General features: G+C 40.4%; 1 long non-coding RNA gene across 2 annotated transcripts; it reads left to right on the plus strand.

Moving 5' to 3' along the window:
• Nucleotides 1-6,221, plus strand: LOC129193426 (uncharacterized). 2 transcript variants are annotated; one of them, XR_008573558.1, is made up of 6 exons: nucleotides 1-136; nucleotides 2,898-3,000; nucleotides 4,346-4,428; nucleotides 4,489-4,541; nucleotides 4,670-4,808; nucleotides 5,705-6,221. It is a non-coding gene; the product is annotated as an uncharacterized LOC129193426 (long non-coding RNA). The 2 variants fall into 2 exon arrangements; XR_008573557.1 differs by having other exon boundaries at nucleotides 4,670-6,221.
• The last annotated feature ends 1,548 nt before the right edge of the window (nucleotides 6,222-7,769 follow it).

Raw genomic sequence — 7,769 nt, forward strand, 5'->3', positions numbered from 1 at the left:
TTTCATTCGGCTTTTACTCCCTCCTGCTCACATAGTAACTCCTCCCCCCTCTGCTACCCATTGTCTCTCCATACAGTATCAGGCTGAGGGAATGCCATTCTGGCTCCAGCGAGGGACGCAGGAGAAGGAGAAGAAGGTAAGAGTCTTATTTACATCATAAGAATGCATTAAGAGAACATCGGAAGAGTGTCTATCCAAACAGAATAACAGTATCATTGGTGCATTGGGGCTTAGGGTGGGCTTGTCTCTCAGTGGAAGGTGCTTTTGTGTTAGAGTGCAGCATGGGATAGGAAATCAGGTGCCGCCCCTTTATCTTTAGATTCAGAGCCAGTAAACTGTGAGGGATGAGTCATTTGCTGTGTTCTTGTTCGTTTCACCCCATTAGTATTTAAGCTTTACAGTATACCAGCAGAATACCTAACACGTGGAAAAAAATTAATGTGATTCAAAACATCTGGCTAGAGCTGATTGTCTCAACTGGCTCCCAGCAGAGAGGGACCATGTATGATGTTTGGGGATTAGAGCTAATCCTCCCAGTGGCTAACAGTCACCTTCTTGTCTGGACAGAGGCTGTCACGGGGGCTTTCGTAATTTATGCTGAGATATGCATCAACACAGGCTCACTGGGCTTATTGGAAGTGGCCTTTCATGAATAAACAACTTTGCTCAATCAGTGTGGCACATTTTCTCTCAGAGGTCAGCTGAATGTCCTCTATGAAGTTGCAGTGAGATCATTCTAAATGTTCCAAGTGTGAAAAAAATCTGTTTGACTTTAAACGTTGGATGAAACCATTATGTTTTATGATTATGACCCCAAACTGGCAAAGATTATTTAAAATTATACAAGATTTTTTTTTTTTTTTGCTTCCTTCCCTTGTTGGTTCTGTCAGTTTGTAACAGGTGCATATAAAGAGGAAAAAGAAATGGGACTCCCAAGGCTGGAAAGTTGCAGCCTAGTACAGGAAGCCCTGTGTGCATGTTCAGAAAAAAGGCAGGCTGTCTCAAAGGGGCTTTTGTTGTTTGAGCTGGAGACAAGAATCACACACTGACAAATACCTGGCCCCTCCGTACCTCAAATACCTCTGTTGCACTTGATACAATGTCAATAAATGCCTCCTCTGTCCTCCATAGTAGCCTGCTTCCTCTCTGTACACGGCACTTTTTTTCTTGTTTGTACAAGGGCTACTGTGCTATGAGCACACATCTGCTTGATCAGATCTGGCCTTCATAGCGAGAGCCAATGAGAACGGCCCAAAAGAATGTACCTGGCACTTCATGGAGTCTGTAAAAGTATTAATGATGTAATGTTTTATTCATGACAAATGAAGTTAATGGAAATGTACTTGAAGGTCTGTAAGATGAATCTAGTGTCAGATAAAGCCAACGAGCCAACAAGTAAAGGCGTAAACTACCTAGTGTTGACTTGATAGCAGGATTGGGTGGAGAGTGAAAACAGCTTGTCCATTACGAAATGTCCTCAGTGCTATTCTTGACTCGACTCTTAATGAAGACAAGTTGTACAGTTCTGATAAAAAATACTGTACAGTATAAATGATTGAATGTCGATCTGCTCATTTTTGACCAGCCAAAATGGTATCAGTTCAAGCTAGACTTGATATGTATCCGTATGATCTAGACAAGTACGTAGCTGTCTGTAATGATATGGTGTGATTACTTTAATGCAAAGTTAACATATGGTGAACTATTTTACTGCTTGGTTGGCCTTTTTCACAATAGTTATTGAAACAAATGGGTAAACATTGACGTCAAAGCCATGCACACATTTTGTTGAGTTCATGTCATCTACTCTGGATGCAACAGGAAAATGATTCAAATCGAACCTTTCAACACATGCGATATCAAAGATGTGTCTTGCCTTTCTAATTCCTCCCAGGATATGATGCTGTCAGGTTCGGGGAGGGGTCATTTTTTTATTTTTTAGTTTGTGCTGTGAAAACCACCATTTCCAGCACAGCTTTGCTCTTCTCCCCAGGGCTTCTGAAGAATACTTACAGTTTCTTTGTTTAATTATTCATGCGGATGTAAGTTTTAAATCCTGAAACTGCCCCTCATTTTACCTCTTTTTGCTTTTAAGCTCTGACTGCAGCATTTCTCAAGTTGTTGTTCAAATGAGCCCACGACTGTGTCATATGGCTTTCTATTCCTATGTGAGTTCCCTCTAGCATGTCATGTAGGATTTAAAGCCATTGGACACACAGTGGACAGTCAACAGAGGAAGTCACATTGTTATATATAAAAAAAATAAACATAATTTATGCACTGGTATGAATGTATCAGGAATTAATAGTTTATTTTCCTTCCAATCTGTAATCTAGTAAGGATATCAAGAAAAGCCTTCAGCGTCATCATAACACTTTGCACCTTCATGCAGTGACAGCCAACATGAATGCTTTTCTTGGAGACGCCAGCTCTTGATAAAAAGTTGTGAACAAATGAAACGGTTCCGGCAGTTGTTGACCATTCTACAAATTCTCATGACATACTACAGTATATTTTGTAATGGAATAATGATTTAAAAGTAGATGAGGTGAGAATTTGTCAAAACCAAGGCATCTCTATGTTATCAATCACAGCCATTCATACTCTTGCAGCTATGAGTTTAATGATGTAAAGCTCAGCAGTGTTGATGGTTTGAAGCGAGAGGAATTGCACTTTTACTTTAATTCAAGTACTGTATTAATTGAAATGAAAATTCAATGTGACCGAATTGAATGATTGCCACTAACTTACTTTACAGTACTGTATTGTACTGTGAAGTATTCGTCATACTCTATACCCCATATGCCATTCACTGAAGAATGTGCATTTGTATGAAATTGCTCTAGCAAACACCGACTGTACTGTACAACAACTGACTGGCTATGATTATCTATTAGGTCCTGTGACATGCAACTGTTTAAGGTGGACCCCGCCCTCCTCCGAAGCATGTTCACCAGAGATTTGCAGCAACTTTAAAGAGTGTCAGTCCAATATGTGACAGTGAGTGCTATTGCTTCTCTGCTCTTTTACTAATGTAACTACCGTATACATTTTCTGTGTGGGTGAATAACACAGGCTTCATTCTTGAAATGACTAAATTCAGGGTATAAGCATGATTGAAGGCAGTGGCGGTTCTAGCTTGAATGATGCCCTGGGCGGGCCGATGCTATATCGATCCCCCCTTCCCCCAAACACAAATTCAGACTACTAGTTTTACTAGTTTTTCTTCTTCTTTACAAAGATTATTTAATAGTCAATTATATGATAGTCAAGCAAAAAACAGATATTAAATACAACACAAATACAATGGAAAATTATTTTTTTTGCTGTTTTTTTCAAGTGCAGAAGGTGCTCCAAACTATTTCACAAGCTCCTTTTAAATTGCCTTTGATTTCCATCCCTATTTACACAATTAACACGCTCAATGAAGAAAACACATGAACCCCAGTTAGCCTATAGCCACCAAGTAAAATTACCTCATTTGATCATATACATTCCATAATGTGGTGTACATAAAGTGAAGCTATAGCTCCATACCTTTATCGTTGGCCTGTTTTCTTCGTTCTAAATTGTGCACCTGCTGGCTTTGACTTCCTTGTTTCCATGTTTTGTTGACAATAATTAACGACACTTAATCGTCATCCCCCCAGGGTGACTGAACAAGCAGCCAAGGCTAAACCAACTCATATTGACTGACAGTTCCCTCCTTTTTATTTCACATTTTAGTAGTGAAACAACATGTTTGGGACACTTGGTCTTATATAATTAATATAATATAATATTACAAATGAAATGTTTTATTTTTTTTAGCAATTACTGTTGTAATTTACTCTTTCTTTTTTAACCTTGTAATTAACCTGAATAACCTGAGGGCTGAGGCCCAGCGGTGCATCAAAAGCCCCATCCCCTAATCATCTCTGGTGGACGTTTCGTTTGATACCGTCTGCGCAGCATGTGGGCCCGAGTATCCCGCCTGTAGAGGGCGCCCAACTGCCACACCTATCCTGACTTGATGAGCTAATGAGCGCTGGCCGTGCTGCCCCCAAGGTAATGCCACCATGGGCAATGCCCATGTGGCTCATAGCTAGAACCGCCACTGATTGAAGGTGTGAATCACTTATATAAATTGCTAAAATGAGCGGACAAAATGTGGTATTGATCGATCGATATTGTGTTACCTTTAGATTGCCTGTATGCTTGTCAGCCATCCTTTATGTCACTAAAGATGTTCTAGTTGTCTATAACCACATTTCCACAAATGACTACAGTATGATCACAAAATGCTGGCTATCCTTGTGTACATTGTCTTTTGTACTGAAGTCATGAATATGTTACATTTATGTAGATGACACCACTATTGTCAGTGTTCACCCTACATGGAAACAATCGAGATGAGGTAGAAGAAGAGCACAGTGACCTAGCAATCAGGTATTTAAAATGTTCAGTGCTATAGAACGGGGTAAATATTGATGATTTTTTTCTGTGCAGGTTCTGGAGGTTTGGGGGAGGGGAAAGAATCCAGGTCCGATCTCTGGCAGCTGGTGAGATTATTAGTTTGGTTGTTAAATTGCCTCAAAACAGGATGTGTTTTTAAATACACCAATTTCCAAATGAGAACCACTCCACTGTACTTGCATTTTGTGTTTTTGTGTGTTGTACTTCTTTCCAGGTGGAGCTGCGCTGTCAGAGCAGGCTTCATGATTACGTGCAGTGTTTGTAAGTCATCAGAGAAGAGTTTAACTGTTCTTGCTCCCACTGGAATGAGCAGAGCATCCCCTGTGGCCCTGTAGTCAGGATTAGGATCAATGGTAGGCTGGTGTTAATTCGCTTAACTGGTGGATTTAAAATTCTGTACATTTTTCTCTTTGGATGACACACTCTGCCTTCCCAACTAAAATTGTAGGTCATTTTTGGATGAGAATCAATCAAAGGTTCCACCTTTTCCACAGAGAACATTAGTATCACTCAAATGACTTCAGAGAGAAGTCATTGTGGTCTTTCATGCTTTTCCATCTTATTTCACTTGTGGTTTTAGCAGCTTCATTAACTCAGGTAAAATGGGACAGAAAAGAGATTTAACTGAAAATGAGAAGTCAAAAATTGCAAAATGTCTTTTGGAGGGATGCAACACTCTTGAAGTAGCTAAACTATTGAGACGTGACCACCGGACAATCAAACGTTTTGTTGGTGGTAGTCAACAGGGTCGCAAAAAACGCATAGAAAGGAAAAGACGCAAACTGACAACAGAAGACTTGAAAAGAATTAAATGTGAAGTTGCCAGAAACGCATCATCCTCCAGTGCCACTATATTCCTGAATTGCAACCTACCGGGAGTGTCCAGAAGTACAAGATGCCAAGTGCTCAGAGACATAGCCAAAGCAAGGAAGACTACAACCACACCTCCACCGAGCAAGCCTTACAAGTGGAAGCGGCAAAATTGGGCCAAGAGGCACCTGAAGAAGAAACAGAGAAGAAATACATATACATTTTAAGTGTATAGATTGATGAGTTGTCTTGCTGGAGCAGATGGACAGGCCAGTGGCTGGATCACTAATGGACTTAAGATGTGTCATTTCACAATTTGATGTTTCAGTAAACAATAGAACTGTCTGTAGAAATAGAGGCAAAAAAAAGTAGGCTCTGTAGTTGTGATTGCCTGCTTCATTCAGTCTGCTGACTATGTGGTTTATTCTTCTACTTCCAGAGTTGCCATTGAAACATACTTGAAGGACTTACTTCCTGGCATTGAGGACACACCCACAGTAATCTTGCACGTAACAACACTATAAGACAAGTGCACACTTCATATTCTCAAAGCATTATAAATGAGGTGCTTCAGTGTGCAAATACACTTGAAGTGGCAACCACTGGAGGTCAATCAAGGGTGTCGGAGTGAGACTCATCCTGTATACACACACACACATATATACTAGTTAGAACCACTACTCTGCAGAGAAATAAGGTAGAATTATACACTTTATCCATCAAGACATGGATTTTACTTTATTGCATTGTGGCCCTCCTGCCCCTTTGAGAGGAGTAATTTACTAGCTTGATGGGGGGTCCAGTATCTATAATGACCTTGTTTTAACTTGTATTTGCTCACGGCAGCGTTGTTTGCCGCTGTATAACATGTATATTTCTTCACATTAATCTTGGTGTGGTATACCTTGTATTATAATGATTTTCAATAAAGGGATGTTTTACATCCTTTAACAGACTGTGCCACAAAATGACACTTTGATACAATGTAAAGTAGTCGGTGTACAGCTTGTGTGAATTTACTGTCCCCTCAACATAACTCAACACACAGCCATCCATGTCTAAACAGCTGGCAACAAAAAGGAGTGCAGCCCTAACTTGGGCCCAGTCACAGTACATGGTTTCAGTAATCCATGTCCTTCGTCTGCCTGGCTTTAGCAAACTGTTTGTCGGCTTTCTTGTGCATCATTTGTAGATGAGGCTTCCTTCTGAAATGACAACCATGCAGACCAATTTGATGTACAGTGCGATGTATGGTCTGAGCGCGGACAGACTGACCACTCACGCTTTCAACCTCTGCAGCAAGACTGGAATCACTCATACGTCTCGTCTATTTTTTTAATCGAATTCTGAATATGACGCTGAGCACGTGCACTGAACTTCTGTGGCTGACCATGACGAGGCCTGTTCTGAGTTGAACTTGTCCTGTGAAACCACTGGATGCTCTTGACCACCTTGTTGCAGCTCAGTTTTAGGGTGTTGGCAATCTTCTCATAGCCAAAATACATCTTTATGTAGAGCAACAATTCTTTTTTTTAACATCTCCAGAGGGTTCTTTGCCCTGAGGTACCATGTTGAACTTCCAGTGACCAGTATGAGAGAATGTGAAAGCGAAAACACCCCCCAAAAAAAAACAATAAACACAATGAACAAATGAATGAATTAATAAATAAATAAAGTTTTGAGATCTACTGAGTAGATCATCATTATGAAATAAAAATGTGCGGCTGTGCATATGTGGTTAAAGGAAAACTGCACTTTAAAAAAAAATAATTTGCCCATCATCCACAATCCTTTTCTGTGCATTCTAAAGATATAAAAACAGCTAAAAAAGATGCACACTTATCCCGCCTATAAAGCCTTCTGAAAAAGACTCCAACAACGCTACATTTACATAAAATGTGACGTGCATATAACCAACATAAAGCAACATTCTTCTTATTATTATTAACATTGTTACACCGATCGAACTACGTTACTGGCGCGTTGACTCTTAGCCAGAGCACACTGGCTAGCTCCTAGCTGGCTCGCGACCAGCTTCACCACAGACTCGCTCGCAGCTCGTCAGCGTCATGCTCACAAAGCCTCAGACCACTACAAAAAAGGTAAGGCTACATATCACTGCAGGCGGCTAAAATGTTCATGCGGCGCTATGGTCCTGCCACATCTAACCTACTGCCTTACAACCTGGTCACCATCAAATAAAAAAACTCAAAAACCTATAGAATCACTATACAAAAGGACAATCAAAATCAAAACCATTAAGATATCATCATTGCACTATCTTACAAAAACATCACCTCTTAAGTTGGGACAATGCAATCACGTTTTCAAATCTTTCTGTCTGGTATACAAAATCATCCACGGTCTGTCATCTCCTCCTCTCAGTCAGTTTGTAAACAAACGGAACATCTCTCAGAAAGTAAGACGAGGGGCAATCCGAGGAGACTGTATTGTTCCTCTACGGAAAAGCGCTTTTAGTCAGAGTGCCTTTTCAGTCACAGCTA

The sequence above is a fragment of the Dunckerocampus dactyliophorus genome, chromosome 1 (genome assembly GCF_027744805.1).
Source record: "Dunckerocampus dactyliophorus isolate RoL2022-P2 chromosome 1, RoL_Ddac_1.1, whole genome shotgun sequence".
Taxonomy (NCBI): domain Eukaryota; kingdom Metazoa; phylum Chordata; class Actinopteri; order Syngnathiformes; family Syngnathidae; genus Dunckerocampus; species Dunckerocampus dactyliophorus.